The following is a 22,369-nucleotide window of genomic DNA, read 5'->3' on the forward strand; positions in this document are numbered from 1 at the left end:
AGAAACCTGAGGAGAACATGTCGACTCCTGAAAATCAGCCTTGAGTGAACATGAAGCTGACAGACTGTGACAGTGGGATTTATGAATCAGCTGAAACATACAAAAAATGAAATCCCTTTTTGTTGCTGAAGGAAACCCCAGAGGCACAAAAAGCCCTTTTTTTTTTTTGGCTTTATTTACAATTTACCTATATTTTAAGTAGTGGTTAGTCCTAAGTTCCTTGCCTACTCAGGACTCGATAAAAGACAGGAGTAAAGGAAGTCTGTGATATGATAAAACCATTAAGCAACAGCCTTTGTGGGCCTTTGGGGATTTTCACAAATTGTTCTAATAAATGAACCCATTAACTACATGAAATCAGGCATTAAGCACAATGGAAATTTATAAGTTCTGCTTCTTGTTACTGTTCTCTTTTGTTGGCTGTCAGGGGTGGGCATTATCTGTGTATATTTGTTGGGAGATGGAAAAAATCAAGCTCAGTGGACTCCCTGTCATCCCTGTGTGCGGAGCCCAGCCCTTTGAGATTTGGGGCACTGGTGAGATTTTAGGGAAAGCCAGATTTCTTGACTTATCAGTGACATCAAAGTGAGGGCAGCACAAAGCTTATTGGAATATCTCGAAGGGAACCTGAGCTCTGATGCATGAACAGGATGATAAATATGCAGTCTTGCCCAGCAACACGACAGTCACTGTTCAATCTGGGATAGTGAGCAACACCGTACAGCCCCAGCTACATACAAGTTCACTCTGGGAACCTAGGCAAGTCATTCACTCCTTCTGAGAAGTTTACTCTCATAATCCCATCCTGTCTACCTCACAGAGTTGTCTGAAGGGTTAATGGGCACAGTATCCATAACACTTGGAAAATACAAAAATGTGACCTGACCTCTATAGGAGATATGAATAACTGGTTCTCTTGAGCTAATTGAAGGCTGGTGTGGTCTAGGTCAATGGCCATCGAATGCTTAATTTAAAATAATTTTTCAATTGGTATGCAGTTGGGGTTTTTCATTCCATGTCATATTTGGGAAAATTAGTTAAGCTCCTTCCCCATTATTGGAGCCACAAACATAGGAGAGAGGATGAAGGAAGTAAGCTATAGTTTATCTAAGAAAGAATCACACTCAGTTCTCAGCTTATCAACAGTTGTTGAAGTGACCTTTATGAAGTCCACTATTTAGGAGACATTTGTGCTCACTTTGGCCCAGGTAACTAAGCTAGCAGGAAAAATGTAGTGTTCCAAGAATCAAGGAAGGGCAGACACTGAAGGAATTTTTTAAACCCCTGTCACTGCCTAAGTAATGTGGAATACTCATGAAAGAGAATATTTTACGAAGTATATAATGCCACCAAAGGTAGACGTATAGGCATCTGACAAGGTGATAATTGGATATGTGTCCTCCAACCAAGCACATGCAAAATAGGTCTCACCTTTGGTTCCAAATAGGCTTTCAGTCTTTATCGATGGCATCACCCCAAAGCATTAACTCTTTGTTAGAGATATTAATTAACCTTAGGTTTTGTTGAGTCAAATATTAAATGCATATTAAATGTTAAGAGTAACTACTAAAAGAAAAGAAATAGAATGCAGTGATTCCAACCAGCAACTGGTAGAGACAAGGGAATTGAGGTGAAAAAAATAAAACTGTACTTATCCAAAGGAACCCAGAAAAAGAATAGAAAATCAAAAACAGTGCTCAAAATTAGGTGGCAGAAATAAATCCAAATACATTTATAGTCACAATAGAATGTAAATGGGCCATATTTACTAGCTACTGGATTCTTAAAAATTCTACCTATGCTCCAATTACAAGAGCCATGTTTAAAACATAAGGACACAGGAAGGTTAAAAGCAAAAAGGATGAAAAATAGATACCAGACCAATGTTAACAAAAATTAAAAGTTGGTGTGGCTATGTTAATATCATAGAAATTAGGTCTAAGGCAAAAAGAATGATCAATGATAAAAGGGATAATAATAAGTGGAATAATTCAACAGGAAGATATAAAAACTATAAGCTTATGTATACTTAATGACAGAGCTTCCAAACATATGAAACAGAAAAGAACAAAATGGAGAGAATTTGGCAAGTCCACCACGATGGCGGGAGATGTAAATACCTTTCTGTCATAAATGTTAAAGCGAACAGACAAAAAATATTGATAAGCGTGTAGACTGAAATGCAACAAGCTTAACTGAATGAATGAACAAGGGAACGCTGCACCCAACAATTAGTGAGCACTGTTCTTCTCAAGGATGCATGGAACACTTATAAAAACTGGCCCCATACCAGATCATAAGGCAAGACTCAGCACAAGTAGAAGAATCCATTCTGTTTAGACTGTTCTGTGGGTAGAGCAAAAATCACTCCTACTCATCCCACTGGTGACAAAGCCCATTCAACTGTACCTTTTTAATGTCTCTTAAAATCATCCTCTCTTCTCCGTCCTCACTGTGGCTGCTCCCTGCAGATGCAACCCCTTATCTCACCCGGGCTGTTCAGGCAGGCAGAGGGGGTCTGTCTTCTCCAGCACTGCAGCCTTCCAGCCCACTGTCGACCCTGCTGCCACTGTCCTAAGGCACGAGTCTGATCATTGTTTTCCTGCTGAGGATCTCTGGCTGTGTCAGTAGCTTGTCTGCGGCCATCAGGATAAAACCCAGACCCCGCTGTGACCTGTGAGGATTCATCACCAGTTCCCTGCCTAACTCTGTTGCCTTTTCTTGTATTGGCTTGTTCTTCTTGTAGTCCCCCCACACCCTCACGCTCACCCAGGAGCATTCTCTCTCCCTCCCTCCACCTTCCACCGTGGCCGGTCTAGGTAATCCTCTCCCTTCAAAAAGTCATCTCAGATATGTCCTCCTCCAGAAAGCCGACGTGGACGCATCCCCCAACCCTAACCGCCCCCCCCCTGCCCTCTACACCACACATGCCAGTTTAGATTTTAGCTGACTCCCTATATGCCCCTCGAGTAGCACAGCATTTACCCTATGGAAGCCCTGGCTATAACTGCCATGTATATCTCCCACTGAAACCATTCAGTGGTTTCCCATTGCTTGGGGTAAAGACTAAGGCCTCATCCCTGTTGTTTCATAATGTATATGAGTGTCGAATTACTATGTTGTACACCTAAAACTAATAGAGTATTGTATGTCAACTACACTTCAATTACAAAACATATTTAAAAGTTACCTTTTGCTTTTTTAAAAAAGTTATAAGGCCTTAACAGGGCCTGTAGGGCTCAGAGGACCAGCCTTGGCTTTTCCCCTGCCTCATCACCCACCATGCTCTTTCCCCACACTGGCCTTCCATTTCCCTGAAACCCCGTGCCCCTGTTCAGCCTAGGATCTTGGCCTACACGGTTCCCGCTCTGTAGAGCACTATTCCTCTCTCTCCCTCCACCCCACTCACCTGGTGAACGCCTACATTTTGTTCAAGTCCTAGTTCAATTGCCAATTCCTCAAGGAAGACTTTGCTGACTTTCTTTAACTGGGTCAGCTTCCTCCCATTCTCGTAGGACCATCTAACATTTCCTCCAAGCTCTTACTTCGTTTTTTAATTACACATTCATTCTTCTGATTATTTAATTAATGTCTCCCTTTATGACTGGATTTTCAGAATCCATAATAGTACAAACCAATCTGCTTGCTCACCATGGTATCCCAGCACCTGGCAAAATGCCTGGCATCTAATGGGCCCTTGATAAATATTTGTTGAATGAGTGAATGAATATAATTTAACTAAGGTTACCTGACTGTCTCCTTCACTAGTCTCTAAAGCTATGGAACAAAAGCTATGCCTCTTTTTCTAGGCCCTGCGTTTATTAGCAAATGCCTGCACATAATCATTGCTCTTGGCATATTTGTTGATTGAATACCAGTCCAGCCCCTTATTAGGACCCTCTAGTGGAAACATGTTATCAGAAGACCTAATTAGAAAGTGGCGTCCTATAGGTATTAACAGAGAGGCTAAACCAATACCCTAAACATATTTTAAATGGGTTCAAATTAGGCTGGAATAGCCTACCCTTGGTTAAAAGCAGACCCAAACATTTTTCCCATCTTGTAGAAGATACGTCCTTACTTCTTTGAAGGCAATATTTGGGAATTTAAGAATCTCAAAAAAGGATCAGATCTTTTAGCCTCAAGTCGGACTTCTTTATCTCACTGCGAAAAATTTTGTAGGGCCTAAAAAGAATTCTAGGTTTTAGTCTGTCAGGGAGTGCCAGGTTTGGCAGGAACCCACCTCACACCCTCTGGTGAAGGAAAGTTTGCCCGAAGAAAGGGAGACAGGGTGTTCTTCTGTCTTTTCCCCCTTCCTCCCCCGTCAGTGATCTGTACCAGGTCTGGTGTAGGAATGTGCCCCTGGCTGCCTGGCGGGGCTAGCATCTTGGTCTGCTGCTCCCAGGCCAGCTGTGTTCTGTGAGCTGCAATCTCATCTTCCAGAGCTGGCAGCACACTGCGGACGTGGCCATGGCATAGACTCAGCTGTGTGTACAGGAGGTGGTTCCTCCAGGTTTGTGAAAGCCAATTTTTAGATATTCAGGAATTTTGCAAGCTGGTTAGTAAATCATTAGTGGGCTTGAAATCAACCCTGTGAGAGTATTTACACCACAGAAATTGGAAAATACTATAATCAGGGCTTTTTTTCTCTCTTTTCTTTTTTTTCTTCTCTTTTTTCCCCCTACCTCTCTTTCTTCCTTCAGTTCCTCCCTCCCTCCCTCCCTTCATCCTTCCTTCCTTTTCTCTGATAGCTGATTTGCCAGCATACTATTAGACTCAGGTTTCAGTCCTAGGTGGACTACCTCTAGCAAGGTACTCACTCAGTCTCAGAGAGCCTCAGTTTCCCCATCTGCAGAATGGGGTCCCATTAGCTACCGCGCGGAATTGCTGTGTTCGGTGATCACATGTACAAAGTGCTAAGCCCAGCATTTGAAAACGTGTGAGCATTCATAGATATTAGTTTATCATTCTCCATGTAGCTTGTTTTGTTTGCCAATCCCCTGTGCTATTGACTTAGCATTGAACAAACTTGAGTTTAACATTTAGTAATATTTTAGCAATATTTAAATAATATCATTTTCTAAGCAATCAGCTAAAGCTTACCATTGCCACTGGTGTGCCATGATGCCCTCCTCTCATTTACTTGGGCGCTGAACATCATGTACTAGTTACCGTTCTCGGTGTATTCATGGGTTTGTGTGTTACTGTCCAGGATGACAGAGAGCCTGTGGGTTCAGTGCCTTTCTCTCCTGTTCTTTAATTTAGAATCCTTCTAATCCTCAAGAATCCCCAAGTCACTGAGAATAAACCACCCCTGGCTTCCAGGATCAAATATTATTTGAGGGAGATATAAGATGTCATACTCTAGATGCCAACCACTTCTTCTCAGCACCTGCCACAGGCAGACTGTTCTGGAAATTTAAAAAAGAAAATAGAAAGAACGGAAATGAAAAGAAAGACCTGAAATCCCTAATCTACATTCTGAAATGCAAAAAGCTCTGAAAACTGGACATTCTTTCATAACTCAAATTGTGGCAAAACCTGACCCAAACTGTCCTGAGATGATTTAAAGTCTTTATTTATCACCCTTTGTGTTAATATTTGTGTAATCAATCTGGTGCAGAACCATCAATGTGTTTGATGACAGGGGACTGCCCAGACCCCACTGAAGTTGTTCCATAATATACAATATATGTACCAAACTACCGGTCTAAAATCCCCCAAAGTCTCTGCTCAGAACCATACCTAGCCCTGAGGCTTTTTAGAGAAGGGATTCTGGGCTTGCAGTAGAAATCACAGTGTCTGTCTTTAAGGAGTTTATAATCTGGCCATACCAGATCAATCCAGCTGAGCTTCTAGTAAGAGGGGCACAGATGCTTGGACCACATGAAGCTGGTAGGAAGTGGGGCCTGGAAATCCAGCCGAACTGTCCCCAACAGCTCAAACCCACTCTTAGCCCCTGCACTCCTTTATGAGGAGTAAGAAACATAAGCAGAGACACACACATTCTCAGGGATCTCTTCCAGTCCATTCTTTGTTCCCTGGGTTCTGGGTCTTTAATTCTCTGCAGTGCAGCTTATCCACCCCTCAAAAGCGGACCCCCATAGAGCATCATTCACTTGGAGGTCAGGAATTATTTTAATGCTTAGAGAAAACACTTTCCAAGAGGAAAGCCCATGCGCTCCCCAGCACAGCGGCACGCTCTGCAGGCCTCCATCCTGTCCGAACAGTTCTGGTGCTCCTGGGTCCGGAGCGTCCTACAGGCTCTGGGCCAGCCTGAAGACCTCCACACTTCCTACATGCACGTGTGCTTCCTGCAGACTGATGCTTTGGAGCCCTGGGCTTCCAGCCAAATGCAAAGTGGTTCTGCAGGGGCTCTGGCAGCCCTCCTCCCGTCCCCTAGTCCCCTAGGCTGCTCTCACTGAGTGCCTCCAGCACTCTCTTGAAAATGTTGTGCAAGTTACAATGTCCAGAACCAGCCCACATGGACATTCTTTTCTCAGAGACAGCAGACCTTCCAACTCATAGGAAGATGGTCTGTTTGCTAGGTGTTTTTTTGTTTTTCCCTCCTGACCTACAAAATTTGGCTTCTCCAAGCTCAGTCTTTTGAAGTATGTGTTTGTTATCTCTTTGGAAATGCTGAGGGCTTGCCCTACTGTATGTTTCCCAATAGCCTGTTCTGGACATACCCATAAATAATCAAATAAGTTCGTAAATCATAAAGTAGTGACATTTTCTTGAACATTTACTATGTACCAGGTACTGTCCTAAGTGCTTTGCATACATTATTTCAATTAATCTTCAGAGAAGTTCTGTGAGGTAGGCATTGCTTTTCCCTTTCCTTCGTCCCTCCTTTCTTTCTTTCTTTTTTCTTTCTTTCTTTCTTTCTTTCTTTCTTTCTTTCTTTCTTTCGGCTGAGAGATAAATAAATAGGGTAATATTTTCTATGTAATCATCTACCCTAGCCTGGTCATGTCCCAAAGTTTAATTAACTGAACAGGGAGGCTGCCCTGAACTGAACTCAAGGCATTGCTTTTTTATCCCCAGTTTGCAGCTAAGGACACCGAGGCTTGGAGAGTTTAAATAGTTTGTCTAAGGTCACGCAGATAAATCATTGTTAGAGCCGGGATCTGAACATAGGGTTTAATGACTGCAGAGTCCATGATTTTAACTGCCAAAGAAATACGGGAAAGAGACAGAAGGCCCTTTGGATGATGATCCTTAGCTTCTCTATTCTGTTTACTCTGTCTGCCCTCGCAGCCCCCATAACTCACGCAGCCCCCATCGACAGATACTTGTGTCTCTTGGAGTCTTGGCAGACTCAAAATGGCCCTCTTTCTCAGCACTATAAATACCCCACCAGCACTTTATAATTGTCACTGTGATGCTTCCCCAAGATGACCCAGTGGCAGTCAAGTCCCTCCTGGCCTTTGTCACAGTAGAATCAGTTGCCTTTGCTTTCATAGGGCTGGGTGGGGCCAGAGCCCACTGGGGTAACTGAGTGGATAGTCCTACTTGGGACGGGGCTGGAAAGGCCAGGAAAAAGGGAAGTTCCCCTAGACCTGGGTTTTGGTTTCTGCTGTGTCATTAACTATTTTCATGACTGGGCAGGACATTGACCCTTCTGATCTCAGCTGCCTCATCTGTAAAATGAAGCTGTTATGCATACTGGTCTCGTCCCAGTGCCATGAGGGAGGAATAGAGCAAGGCAGGCCTGGGAGGGGCCTCACAAGTAGCTAGTGCCTAGGAAACAGAAGGTGCTGTTATGGTTGTTACCAAGAGCCTCTGGTTTAAGGCATAGGTTATTTATATTTTTATGGCACTTGGAGTTTCACAAACCATTTTACATGAGTAAACAGGCAACTCTGGGTGCCTGTTGTGTGTAGATCCTACATGAGATACTTGATAATCATTTTGTATTTTCTCTTCTTCCTATGACGTGGGATAGATGAGCCCTTTCTCTTTTTCTCTAGCCAAGAGAAGTGTGACACAGAGAGGCTGAACAGCTTATCAAAGCACATCTGTGCTTGAGCCAAGAGCAAAACCCTGAGCCCCAAGACATCAGTTTATTTTGTCAGCCCTCTGTTGGGCAGCCTCATTTCCAAGGGCCCCATGCTCATTCAAAACACTGAAGAGTAAAAAGGACAAAACTCACATTTCTGCCAGACAGATGATATGCAGGCGTCTCTGGACGAATGGTTAGCAATCCCGGCATGAGCTTTTGTATTTAAGGTGCTTGGATACGAAGGAGGATTGTAAACCCCGTGGAGCTCGTTTCACATGTCAGAGTCTATTCTGGATCTTGAAAGTGGGCCATGGAGACCCCAGCTGTGCCCCAGGAGAGCTACATTCCTGCAGAGACTTCTAGCACTATGCAGGAAGCAAGGGGGGGAGCAGGGCCCAGGATTTGCAAAGGGACCCAGTGGGTGTCTCCGCCAAAGGGCAGGAAGAAAATAATAAGCTGTCCCAGCGCCAGCCTGCCAGGGCTTAGTTTTTGCAGAGCCTACATTAGGACAGTATAAACCTTGTTTCCTTTTGCATGATTTCTTTTTAAGGACTTTGGCTATCTTTAGAAGTTCCTTTCCCTTGCCAGCTCTCTTTGATCCCACACAAAAAGTCCAAAAGGGACCGTTCTCTCATCCGCACATTTTGCCCTGTTTCAGCAGGCCCAAAGGCCCCCGTGGTCCTGTGACCATGTCACTGGTATTCCACACTCAGCCCTACCCACATCCCAGCTGTTGGCAGGAACCAGGTGGGTTTTATGGGGAGGAGATGAAGTAAGAGAATATCACCGAAGGCCCCGGCAAGGACTGGTGCTTGATAAGGGATGAAAGAGCTTGGAAGTGTGTTGAAATCTTGTATCCAAGACAGTAAACTAAGAGATAAGTCTGCCCCTGGTGTTTAGCATCTCCAAGAAGGTGGACGTTGCACATCGCAAGCATAGGTAGGTACCAGAAACCTTGCCAGTACACTCATCTGTCAACCGTGGCCTTTCAGGGGAGTTTGCTTTCAAGTTGGCAGGTAGTTCAAAGCGTGGTTTGCTTTCATTCCTTCAACTCCTCATGGTTCCTCTCCTTGTTTATTTCTTTTTTCTGACTGACCTTTCAAAGCCATTTATACCCTGTACTGTCCACTGCTCCTCTCTCATGCTCTTGAGATCAAAGTGCTACTCTGTTGGGTGGGGTTGTTTGAAAAATGGAGAATTTCTACATTAGTGGCCTATGAAAGTAGATTAGGCAACAGGAGGCAAGAAGAAATGTCAGAGGGACTTCTCCTCACTTTGCTAGGCTGCCATCTTTTTGCGCATAATTTCTGCTGGCTTTCAAAGGTCCTGCATTCCTCGGTTTCTCCTTGGTATTTGCAGGTTCAAGGGGCTCCTTGGGAATTCCATAAATCTAGACATTTAGATGAGCCCACAGGGGTGGGGTGGACAGAAAGCAGAACATTTTCCAGTGTTTTCCAGTATTGTGTTCTTGACCCTTCAGTGGTGGGAAGACCTTTTCGATAGATGTGTTTGGGTAGAAAACAAGTAAATGGTATTGCTTTTCGAAACTGTCCTCGATAGGAGTAAGTCATTAGGTTGTAAAATTTCACACTCTGTGGTGGGAGTTTGGTTGATTTGATTTGCAAAAATTCTTCAGACAGCATTTTCAGCAACATAAGTATTATGGGAAGCAGGATACCTGCCTCCCTGAGTCTAATTGTGTCAGGCTCACCCTTTTTAGGGTAGCTCCCTCACTTCCCTGTCTATACTTCTATAACACATGATAATTTGTGACCCTACGTATGTGTTCGCTTACTAGTTATTGACTGTCTCGTGCCAGCACACCTCCCAATACACACACACGCACACACAGTGGATTATATGCCTCACGAGGACCCACATTCAGGTTTGATTTGCTCACATATGACAGTACCTAAATGTGTGCCTGATGCATAGTGATTGCTCAGTAAACATTTGGGAATGAATGAATTAAAGAAATATGTTCTTAGAAGAGCTGTTTGGTTTAAAACACCTAACTTGCCAAAAATAATCCCTATGGAAAAAGGTGATGTTTAAGTTTAGTTTCCTTACTGCACAGGTCCATTTCAGTGTGGTAATTAGTGTTTGTCAGAGAAGAGTGTTTGCCAAGGGAGTTGGAATCACTGGTTATCCAGGTAGGACTTTTAAGGAATAGTATGGGACCCGTCACTTTTCTTTTCTCTCATTTTCGCTGCAATCTGTACATCCTTTCTTTCTTCCTGTATTCACTAAATGCTAACCAGGTATATGCCAATCATGGTAAAACAGGGGTAATGCTACCTCACAGGGTTGGTGTGAGGATGAAAGTAGATCATTGTATTTACCAGTTTCTGGCAAAGTTCCTGACATATGAAGAGCCTGATAGATATTAGCCATTAGCATTATCAGAAATATTTATGGAGCAACTATGATGCACTTTCTGTCTCAGAGTCCTCAGAATCAGGAAAAAGAAGAGCATCTGTACCACCAGGGGGCTTGTGATGATTTTTGTTGTTAGTTTTCTTTGCATAGTATCTCTTGGTTTACAGGTGGGGAAGGTCAGCTAGCCAGAACAAGAGAGAGGAAATGAACAAAATATCAAAATTTTAAATACAGACAGGATCAGTATTATAGATGTTTTCCTTTTTCCTCAGGCTCCTTATGTGGCTTGGCACAGCACTGTTGCTGATCCTGTCTTTTTAAAAGAAATTTGATATTTTGTTCATCAAGGATTGTTTTGCCCTAAATTTGATTTTTTAAAAATATTGCACTAATGGGGTGCCCAGCTGGCTCAATTGGAGGAGCATGCGACTCTTGATCTTGGGGTTGTGACTTTGAGCCCCACATTGGGTATAGAGATTACTTAAATAAGTAAATAAACTTAAAAAAATATTGCACTAAAATGTTATTTATCTTGGTTTCTGAGTAAATTTTGTGCCCAAAGCAGGTGCCTCCCTTGCCTCACCTTAGTCCCAGCTCCAATGCTAGTAGAATTCCTAAGCTCTTATGGCCAAGTTAAGAGCTATCCAATTTATGTCATTAGTACCTACCATCAATGCCTAGTCCAGTCCACGGTCTTAACTTCTGAAATAGCCTCTCTTGTCCATGTCCCCTCCCATCATTTTTATACAGAGTGAGAAGGATCTTTGAAAACCTACATCAACCCCTTGCTTGTAACCTTCTGTAGCTTTTCATTTCCATAAAGTAAAATCTGAATCCTTACCATGGCCTGCAAGATCCTGGATGGTCTGGCCTGACCTCCCACCACTCCCTCCCTTTGCCCACTGTGTTCCAGTCCCTCCATCCCTGTCTTCTCTTGGATCCTTGAGTCTAGTGTGGTCTCTTCCACATGGCTGCCTTCATACACACTGTTCACTTACTAGCACTTTCTCCTCGCTAGCTCCTCCTCGCTCTTCAGATGGCAGCTGTAGCCGCCTCCTCAAAGGTCTTCCCTGAACTCCCAATCTAAGTTCTGCCCCCATCCCCACCTCCATTAGTCTCTTTTGTACCTCCTGTTCTTTCCTATCCAATGTTTCCGGCTGTTTGTAATTAAGTATATATCCATCCATGTGTTGGCCTGTCTCATGTCTTCCGCCCCCAGTAGACCGTAAGCTCTTGGAGGGCAGAAGACATGTTTATATACCGTCTTCTCCCCAGCCCGTAAACAGTGCCTGGCACAGAGGGGATGCTTGATTATTTATTGAATAAAAGGGAATGAGTGGGGGCGCCTGGGTGGCACAGCGGTTAAGCGTCTGCCTTCGGCTCAGGGCGTGATCCCGGCGTTATGTGATCGAGCCCCACATCAGGCTCCTCAGCTATGAGTCTGCTTCCTTCCTCTCCCCCTCCCCCTGCTTGTGTTCCCTCTCTCACTGGCTGTCTCTATCTCTGTCAAATAAATAAAATCTTTAAAAAAAAAAAAAGGGAATGAGTGAATAAATCAATCTTCAGCTTGCAAAATCTTGACCTTGGGACACTGCTGCACACTAAGGGACTTTTATGTCCCATTCTGCCCTTTGTCGTCATGAACTGTGCTCTTCTAGAGCAAGTGTTTTTCCCCTAGATTATTTTTATTGGAAAAAGTGAAGCAAATATAGAGATAATTATTGATTGTCACTCATCAAGTCTCTGCTCCCTGTCACCAACATCCTCCTGGGTGCCTGCTGCAGGATTCCTGGGAACCACAGGAAGTAAGTCCACTAAACCATTTGAAATGCTTTTATAAAAATAGACCGGCCTTGACCTTCTTCCTGGGGAAGTGCCTCTTTCCTCTGGACAAACACTGCAAAGAAGTGTTATCTGCTCTTAGAAACCTCCCATGTCAATCATCCTCCCTGCAGGATTTATCTGGACTTGGAATCCTGTTCTGAAATGGTCTTACAACTGCTTGGGTCATCACCTGAGCAAATTGCACACTTACTATGTCTATGCTGTTGTTTTTATACGGCAGCGACAAGATGGACAGGATTCAAGGCCTGAGGGACCTATGGGGACATTCCAGTGCACACTGCTATGCCCTCGGGGGCAGTTGCTTCCTCCCCAGAGCTTCACACCACTTTCCTTTGGACTGCAGTACAGGAGTGCTGGCGTCATCATTTTGATCGCTATCCCCTTACCAAATTCCTTATTTGTGAATTTTATTTAAACTACTGATGTGTGGTTTTACCTAAAGTTCATTTCCTTGTTTAAAGGAAGTTTCTTTCTTGAGTATTCATGCAAAAGCTTTCCATGAACAGAAAGCAGTCCTCGAGAGAAATACAGTGGAGGGGCAGCTGTGGTTGGCTTCTGCTTAGGTGCCGCTTCCTGCCCCTGCGGCCCTTCTGCTTGCAAAGAGAGGAAAGCAAGTGACATAATTGCACCAAGCCAAAGCCATCTCCTTGACTACAGTCATAATAACCAAAGGAAACTTCAAAGGGGGCTCCCTTTCTCTCTGCAGTGTGATTGAAAGATATCTTCGTCCCACTCAGAACTTCCGTATCAACAGGGCACATGTCCCTCCTTTGGGAAAAGAAGGGTTAATAGTTAGGGTCTATTGCTTTTCAACAAATAAGCAGAGGATGTCAGTCAGTCCCCTTAGGAGCCCTCAATATAAAAGAGGGATAAAAAAAAAAGAAAATACAGATAAACGTCAACAAGAAGCCTTTAAAGATCTTCCTTGGTCCTATCAGCCAAAGATAACTTCCTTTAACATGTCTATTCATAGAGATAGAAGTCTTTTACAAAGGGCCTTATACATAGGAATATCTTAGATTTTCTGAAACAAAATGACAGCTTTCTGCCTGCTTAGATTTCTGCATTGTTTACCTGATTTCTATTTTGCTGCTATCTTTATTTTTCATTTTTCTTATTTTGGCTTACTTTTACTTTACTTTGCCCTTTTATTTATTTACATTCTTTTTGAATGTGGGACTCAATCCCAGGACGCTAAGATCATGACCTGAGACGCTTAACCGGCTGAGCCACCCAGGTGCCCCTATTTATTTATTTTTGTGCAGAATCTTAGGTCATTAATATTAGACCTTAAAAAATGTTTTTTAATATAAGCAACTAAAGGTAAAAGTTTCCCTTTAATAATTATTTTAGTTGCCTCCCCAAATTTTCATGTGCTATATTTTTGTATATTGTTCAGTTTAAATTAATCTATAAATTCTCCTTATTCTATGAATTTTCTTTTGATGGATTATTTCAAAGTGTGTTGTTTAATTGAAAATATTTGTAGTTTTCCTAGTTATGTTATGGTTTTTGCTATCTGAGTTAATTACACTGTGATCAGAGAGTTTATTCTGTATGATTTCGATTCTATTCAATTGATTCAGGCTCGGTCTGAAGAAAGTAGAATCACATGATTCCACTTTATAAAATTACATATATATATATAAACCGTTTTATAATCTGCTTATTGATAGCCAGACTTGACTAAATACGCTAGGATTTTTTTCCTCGTCAATAAACATAAATCTCCATCTCCATTTGTAATGGCTGCAGAGGATTACAGGATTCCATTTTGTGGCTGTGCAAAACTCTGTGAGCTAATCATCTCTTGTTGGACACTTGGTCGTGTAGTCTTTGTCACTGTTATAAACAAAGCTGCTGCAGTCATCCATGCATCCCATGTGGTTGCTTCCCGGGGAGGGTTTAGGGACACGGAATTGCTGGGGAAAGCACGTGCATTTTGTTAAGGTTTTCACTCAAAATATTCAGCAAGCTTCTACCTATTATGGGTTTAAGTTCCATTTTTACTCCTTGGCTTACATGGGCTTCCTTTCTGATTTCTCTGCCAGCTCTTCAAGGTAGAGGAGAAATTAATTTGAAAGTTTCAGACCTGCTGACTTTGGTTTCAAAGTCACCTCCTAAAACGGGAGCCTTGCTCCCCTTGCCTCCCGGTGCTCTGAGGATGCGCAGTACCCTTCTTGGAATTTCACTGCGGGCACTTCCAGACACGTGACCCAAACCGAGGGTTGCTTTTCCAGTGTGGGCTTGGGCACTTGGCAGAGTCCATTGGGCCAGGACTAAGGGGGAGCAGAATGCCCTGAGGTAGCATTGGCTGTGGGCAGCCTTGGTTGGAGCTGTCCTTAGACTGATACTTGTACCACTTTACTCCTCTTCTGCACCACCCTTAGCTCTCAGCTCTGACCTCTGTTCAAAGCACACCTCCTCTCTAAATCTCCAGGTATAATCTCTGCATAATCCAGCAATTCCCGGACCTCTGGTAAAACGGCCTGTCAGTGCTTTATGCCTGTCTCTTTAATCCACTGTAATTTTGTAAATTTACGGTAAATTCTTGCAAGGGGGACCTCGTCTCCCGCTTATTACTTCTGGGACTTTGGTGCCTGCCACAGAGCATAATGCATTGGAGACAGTCAGTAACACTTACTGAAATAAGCACCTGGTTCATCTCCCAGGTAGAGGTGAGGCTGGGCACAGTCAAATAAAAATGGCAGACAACTGAGAATTCTTGCTCATGTCGCATTCCAAATGGTGTGTGTCCTTGTATTTAGAATAAGAGACAGCCAAGATACAAGTTAAGAAATCACTGTGATTCAGACCGACGGATATTGCCTCTGACTCACCCCTCTATAGACAGCTGTGTGACTGCAGGCAAGTCGTTCGTGCTCTCTGCATCTGTCTCCTCACGTGAACGGTACCTGCGCGGGGTTGTTGTAAAGATCACACTCGGTAAGAGCATGTAGAGAGCGCACAGTAGCAGCATGTGATAAGCCCACCGCAAATGGGATCATGACTGCCTTTCATATTTTGGGAATTCACAAAAGAGCCAGGCTCCCTCCTGGGTTTGGGCTGTGGAGCCTCTGCTCCCCTATTCCTTTCGTGCCATGGGGGGCCGTGCCGTGAAGGCTGCCTGGCTTTCTCTAAAGCGTGCCGACTCCGCCTTGCAATAGAGGAGAGAAGTGGTTGCTTTGCTTAGAGGACTTTGCTTTCCTTTCCCAACTCTTGAGATCCAGGTAACAAAGCTTCTGCTGAGTTTTTAACCCCAACAGGTAAGACTCACCAGGGGTCCACAGGTTGATTGCTCATTGTTTCATAAAGCTGTATGTTTTGCACTAATTCTTTTGATTTTCTTAGGCCTTTTCCATTTACTTTGAACAAGCTTTTCAATACCTGACTCTGGGGACCCCAGGAACACATCCGAGTGCCTTACCTGAGCTGTACCTTATGTCAGTGGGCACAGGGCGAGACTCTGCCTTTGCCTTCTGAGCTTTGTTCCTCAGAGAGGGCCCTCCCTGCGGGGGGGTGGGGGAGGGTGAGCCTGCGAGGGCCCCTCCCCCTGGATTTTCATTCACTGGACCTGAGTTGGGGCTGGCACCTGCAAGCTCAATACATCTCCCCATGGGATTCTGATGCATGCCAGTGACAACCCCTGGCCTGGGAAATCCTTTATTTCTACATCAAGAGAGAGAGATAAGGAATTCAGCCAGAAAGGGAGAGGCTAGCTTGATTATTTTTCTCTTTTTCAGCAAAGTCACTGAAATATCTCCAAATCTACCCTCCTTGTTTTCTTTAAAAGCAGTGGCCTGAGGGACACTGCCCATTTTGATATGTTTATTTTCTTCTCTTTCTTTCCATTGCTCATATTTCCTTTACTGAATTATTGTTTGTCCTTGCTGGGGGGAAGAAAATAAGACAGAAGGTAAGACAAAACGAGTGAAGGCTCCAGGTCCTGTGCTGTGTGAGGCTGGGACAAGAGAGCTGCTTGTCTCTGCAGCAGGGGCCACAGGCCATGGGCAGGCACACCAATGCATCTTGACCTTATTTGGATTGTCGCAAAGCTCTGGTTTACTGACCATGGTGGCACGTGGTGGCATGGCCCATATTTCTCCGAACTGAACCAGAAACCAGTTGTGAAGAATTAACTGAGGCCTAGTCACAATATACAATCCCATGATAAGAAGAAATCAGGCCTCCAGAGGGAGAAAGGTCATTTAGCTAAGGAATGTAATGAGGTTCTGCTATGTTTCCGTTTCTCTCTGCCTCCTATTTTAATCAGTCCAGTTGTTTCCGACAGTTCAAAGATAGGAGTCCTCATTATTCACTTGATGAGCCACCATGCTGGACACGAGGAATATAGTGGGGAACAAGGCAGATGCAGGAGGACCTCCTGAAGTTTGCATTCTAGTGGGTAAGGCCCTCCATAAAAGGGATTCCCAGTGAACTGAGTGTTGCAGTGAAGACCAGGGTACTGTGGGAGTTAGAAGATAGGTGACCTACAGAGCCCGAGAGATGGGAAGACTTCCTAGAAGAAGTGGAATTTATATTCTTAGTGAGTAGAGAAAAGAAGGTAGCAGGAAGAGCATGTGCAAAGGTCCTGAGTCCAAGAAGAACATGTTTCACTTGGGGGAAAAATAATCTGCTGTGGATGAGGGGAGATGGCTGTGGCTGGAGATGGCAGGGTCAGGCCATGCAGCGTCCTGGAGACTTTTCTCAGAAGTACTGTGGAAAACCACTGAGCAGTGTGGTCTGGGGTGTGACATGATCAAATGAGCTTTTAAAAAATGTCACTGTGGCTGCTCCGTGGAGAAGTAGGGGAGGTGAGGCAGGAGCAGGGAATAGGTGCAGTAGCCCAAATGAGAGGCAGAGGGACCTCAGATAGGGTGATAGATGTGGGCCTAGGCCAAATGTGGTGTCCATTCTTCACAGCTTCCCAGCCAGGATATCCTGGATCACAGGCGCAGTAGCCTTCTCTGAGAGAGATGGCAGCATTCAGCCAGGGCATGGTACTGAGAGGTGAGAGAAACTTGGATTTAAATTCCTTACTGCCAACTATACCAGAAACTATACTTTCCACATCTGATGGTGCTGCTTTGAGAATGTGGGTCTCACTGATCTTCACTAGCAGATTTAGAAATGAGGCACCAGGGCATCGTAACAGATGACAATTAATGCTGGGGAGCCAGAGTGTCCTCACTGCCTGACCTGCCAGTCTGAGCATTAAGGACTGTTGTCGCTGCTCCTGTCCATCCTGCTGTGATTCACCAAATGACTGGACAGATCGTCTCTCCCTCAGTTGCATGTATATGACCTCAAGAACTGAATTTCCGAGTCATGCTTTTATACTTTATAAAATATACAAGATAGTGTCACCTCTGAAGAGTTTTAAGGGCAGGTCAGACAGCCTGGAGGGGAGGGAGCAGACCAGCCAGCTCTCAAGACGCCTCCTGGTCTTATGATGCCTTGGGGCCTGGTGACAGAGGAGACAGCTGAGGTCATCTGAGGGCGCTTCATTCATTCACTCAGCTAATGGTTATTAAGAATCTACTGTGTTCCTGGCCCTATTCTCAGATGGTGAATAAAGCTGACAGTGTCCTTACCCCATGGAGCTTACATTCCAGTCATTTCCCAAGGCACAGCCAGTGACCCACACTGCCTCCACACTCTCTTGGTCGTGGTCTTGAATAAAAAGGCCCATGTTCCCTGGCATCAGACCCTTTAGTTGCCGCTAACAAGAGTGAGCTTCCATTTTAAAAAGTGCCAAGCTAGCCCGCACCTCTGGGCCTTTGAGCTTGCTTTCCCCTTGGCCTGGAGCTCTCTTTGCCAACATTACCTCCCACTCCCAGTACATTCCTACTTCTTCTTCTGACTTCACTTCAAATGTTACTCAAATAAGCCTTCTTTTACCACAGCCCCAGGACCAGGCCCAGCTCCCCACCCCCAGTGGGGGGCACAGGCGTCCCTTATCCTCCTATTCTCTGCTGGTGCTGTTTCCTGGACTCTCCCTCTCGACTTTGCTCCATTAGGGCAGAGCCCTTGTCTGTGGCGCTCAGCTTTGTATCTCTGTTGCCTCGCAGATATCATGATACATATCATGGTACATAGTATGTGCTGACTAAATATTGCTGAAAGGAATGAGGGCAGGAAGGGGATGATGAGCTGTATTGTGCTGCACGCCTATCGGTTTTGCTAAAAAGACCTGCACTGTGCAGAAAACCCCTCATGAACCAAAGCCTGAGAAACTGCTAATTGCCAGTCACCATACTGAGCCCCAGGATGAATATATTTTTAAAGATTTTATTTTTAAGTAATCTCTGCACCCAACATGGGGCTTGAACTCACAGCCCCAAGATCAAGAGTCACATGCTCTACTACCAATGCCAGCCAGGTGGTCCCAAGTATGAATATTTTTGACTGAGTACATCAATATGACATTAATCCTACATGTTTTCTAAAACCATTGATCTCTCCCTGCAAAAACTAACAAATCAGAGAGATGAAAAAACCAGAGAAGGGATGAGTTGATCTATTACTATTCATTAGTTCATTCAACAAATACTTATTAAATACTATGATTTATCAGGCACTGAGGACATGGAGGCAACAGAAAAGCCGAGTCCCTGCTTTCTTGTTTATTTTTATTCCTGTAGGGGGAGATACTGCATTTTTTAAGAAGCGAACAGCTAAGACAATGTGAAACAGTGCCAATTCCTCTCTCGGTCCTCTGAAATCAGATGCCTGGTGGCCAGTGGCCGGAGAGGGGGAGTGCACCAGCAGGGGGAGAGTGGTGGGGGTGTCTCGGAGGAGGTCACACTGAACTGTGACCTTTGAGGATGAGCAGTTGTTCAGTGGGTGGGGTCAGGGACCTGTGCAGAGCCCTATGCATCCCGGTGTGTTTTGCTGGCCGGAGGAGACCGCTTGAGCCTCAGGAGCAAGGAACTGGCTCATTTCGGGGAAGAAAGGTCAAGATGCTAAACTTTTTTCCAGTTGTTAGCCCAGAATAAGCAGAAGACTCAAAATAATTCACCAACTGGGGGGAGGGGCACAAGAGTTAATATAATCTTTTCAAAGGACAGATGCTTCTCTGAGGGCCAGTGCTGCCTCTATTCGGAACCTGTCCTGATCCTCACCAAGTTCAAATTCATTGTTTCCTCCTGCAGCACTTTGGCTTGCACTGTTTGTGGCAGTCACTACAGTCTATCCAGCAATTATAGTCATTTGCATCCTCTGGTTGGCCTCCCTAGTGACTTTTCAACTCCTTGAGGACAGGGATTGAATCTTACCCATTCCTTTTCCCCGTGGACACACTCTTATCTTGCATTTAGTAGATGCTCAGTGGATATTTGCTGACATTTATTAAATCGAATCACTAAGATTTCTGGCTAATATTTAAAAAATATACCTATTTAAAGGAGTCTTGGGGCACCCAGTTGGTTGAGTGTCTGCCTTTGGCTCAGGTCATGATTCCGGGGTCCTGGGATCGAGTCCTGCATTGGGCTCCTTGCTTAGAGGGGAGCCTGCTTCTCCTTTTCCTGCTCCCTCTGCTTGTGCTGTCTTGCTATCTCTCTGTCAAATAAATAAATAAAATCTTAAAAAAATAAGAGTCTTAATTTGGGCAATAGGCATGGTAATTCAGAGCATAAAACTCTTGAGGGAGACCTGCACCCAGATGGTTCTAGTCGAGAATGTCCGATGCCTGAGGCTTTCCAGTGAGGATGGCAGGATAAGAAAAGCAAGTTGTGGGGGCCACAGGAAGAAGCAGGGCCGTGAGGACTAAATACTAATTTGGCTGTTTTGGTCTTGGTGGTGGAAAAATACCATTGAAAATCAATGTACGGTCCCTCCAGCACAGTGCCACAGATGTCCATGCTTGCTCTGAGATTGCTGCTGCCTGGTTGGTTAGTTGGTTGTTTTAGGGGTTCGTTGGGGTTTCTTATTTCCTTGGACATTTCTTTCTTCCAGTGGGTTCATTTTCCATATATGAAGAATGTTTTGTCCTGATTAATCTAGATATATGTAGCTCGAATGTATCTTTAATTATCATTTAATTCGTATTTTTAAAGTTGAATTAGTGTTCAAACTGGAATTTATATCACATGGAAGTTTGGTGTCGCTGCTGGAAATATACCACCAGCACCAGTTGCCACAGAATGATCAAAATATAGCATGTTAGGAAATTAAAAAAAAAAAAAAAGAAGTGTAGAACTATAAAGTCTTATTTGTGCTGTCTTGTGGAGTTAGATGTTATCTCGTGATTTCATATGGTGGCACTTGAGCGTACTGTTATTCTAGTTTTCATAGATGAGAAAACTGAGCTCTTGAGCAATGAAGAAATTAAGTAACTCCCAGAGGTAGGAGGTCTTTCAACCTGAATTATCATTTAGTTTTTGGTTTGCAAATGACCTATGTGGAGAGGACCCCAGGAATTTCATGGAGCTAAAAAATAGAATAGATGGTAGGGCCAGAGATGATGAACTATTAAAACATAAATTTAGGTATGAACAGTTTGCTTTTGTAAGTAAAGATAACATCTAATGAAGCATGGAAACACAAAGCGAAAAAGCAAGGGGAGAAGGGAGCTCTGCACTGGGGGGAGTGAGCAGAGGAGCTGGCTGACGCTTGGCTCCCCGGGGCCCCACAGGGCTCCCGCGTGCAGTGGTGCAGCCTCCGTTCAGGCTGAGGAATGGCCCAGTGAAAACAGCGTTATGTGGAGACAGGGAAGGAAAGGGAGGGTCCGAGTGCTTTGCTTCTCTCTTGGCTGTAGCTCATTAACGAAACTCAAGTTCATTTTCCTTGTCCCCTTGGACAAGGTTAAAATCCTGACGGAGGCCCGAGGGGATCGTCTGTGGGGCCATTTCGGGTTCAGAAAACTCACATGCAAGCTCCTTTGTTTACATCAGCAAATCCAGCTGCATCGTGCAAGCGCTTGACCGGCCACTGACTCTCAACTCAAAACAGATGTCTGGGCTGCACAGAGGAAACATGCAGGGCTCCTGGACTGGTAGGACTTTGTCTCGATGAGTGCGGGAAAAGGACAAGAGATGGATGGCACTGGGTGTGCCAAGAGCTGACAACCACAGCGGTCTACCAGACCTGGCTGTGGGCTGGCTTGAGCCACATGGGCTCTGGGATGGGATACTCAGCTGCATTCCTGCCTGGAAAGCGAAGTTTCTGTGTGTGTGTTGGGCTGGAGCAGGCCGGTGAGGGGTGGGGGGGAGTTTGAACTGCCTTTGGTGGGGATCTCAAAGGAGATGAGGTCCCCTAGGCTCGAGAAGGGGAAGTGGGATCAGAACCAGGATTCCACTTGGAGCTCAGTTCTAGAAATCGCTCTTCTAGTTTCTGTCTGCATAAAGTTTCTGAATGTTACCCATACGGTAGATGATGAAATAAATTTATCCCGATAAATAAATGGTTATCTAATAAATGATGAGGTAACTCATTATATTAGACATTTTTCAGGTAATGCTTACTGGTTAGAAATGTCAATGAATGATGAACAACCAAGTCCTCCTTGAAGAACCAAGCATTTTCACATATGCTGTATGCAGTGTATCCTAGGAAGCCCCATGTCATCGACACACTTAGTTGAACAAACAGGCCTGCGTTATATACCGTGCTCTACTCTGTGCACAGATAGTCACTTAGTAGATTTGCAAAATGGAATACTCTGATACAGATTTCCTTGAGGAAAAGGATGAAATCAAGGCACTAACAATTATTTCAGATATGAAGAAATGATTTTACAAGACAGTACGACATATATATGTGCGTTGGAAAGTGAGAGTACAAATTATACACACCACACACACAAAACACAAATACACACATGAATGTGACAACAGCCATCATTGAATGGTAAGGTTACAGATGACTCTTGTTTTCTTCTATTTTTCCATATTTCCCTCATTTTTTCCCACAAATACCATGTATTATTTGTGTAATTACAGAAATTTCTGTTTTTAAAAATCTATTAAAAATGCTGTATATACCTCTCACTCTAGTACTTCTAAGGGTCAATACCTTAACTTACTGCTACAAGTTCCTCACTCAAGGCTTCCTGTAGGTAAACAGGCCTTTTCCCCTTCAGATAAAATTTGAAAATTTCTTGCTTGGGAGTAATGGTTATCTTTAAGATTCAATATGGTA

The 22,369-nt window shown here is 44.1% G+C and overlaps 1 protein-coding gene and 1 non-coding gene across 7 annotated transcripts in view; both read right to left on the minus strand.

The window, feature by feature from the left end:
* FGF1 (fibroblast growth factor 1) overlaps nucleotides 1–22,369 on the minus strand; it is a 94,056-nt gene that overhangs the window by 23,306 nt on the left and 48,381 nt on the right. Inside the window, exon 3 of one of the 6 annotated variants that reach the window (XM_019795250.2) lies at nucleotides 15,070–15,144. The exons of 3 other annotated variants lie outside the window; for them this stretch is intronic. The gene's annotated coding sequence lies outside the window, so the exon portion shown is untranslated. Of the gene's footprint in view, nucleotides 1–4,243; nucleotides 4,462–8,155; nucleotides 8,373–15,069; nucleotides 15,145–22,369 lie in introns of those variants that run through there. 2 more of the 6 variants (XM_019795257.2, XM_019795259.2) reach the window with 2 other exon arrangements.
* Nucleotides 6,906–7,032, minus strand: LOC117801675. The gene has a single exon (XR_004624423.1). It is a non-coding gene; the product is annotated as a small nucleolar RNA SNORA36 family (small nucleolar RNA).

This window comes from Ailuropoda melanoleuca, chromosome 3, assembly GCF_002007445.2.
Source record: "Ailuropoda melanoleuca isolate Jingjing chromosome 3, ASM200744v2, whole genome shotgun sequence".
Classification (NCBI taxonomy): domain Eukaryota; kingdom Metazoa; phylum Chordata; class Mammalia; order Carnivora; family Ursidae; genus Ailuropoda; species Ailuropoda melanoleuca.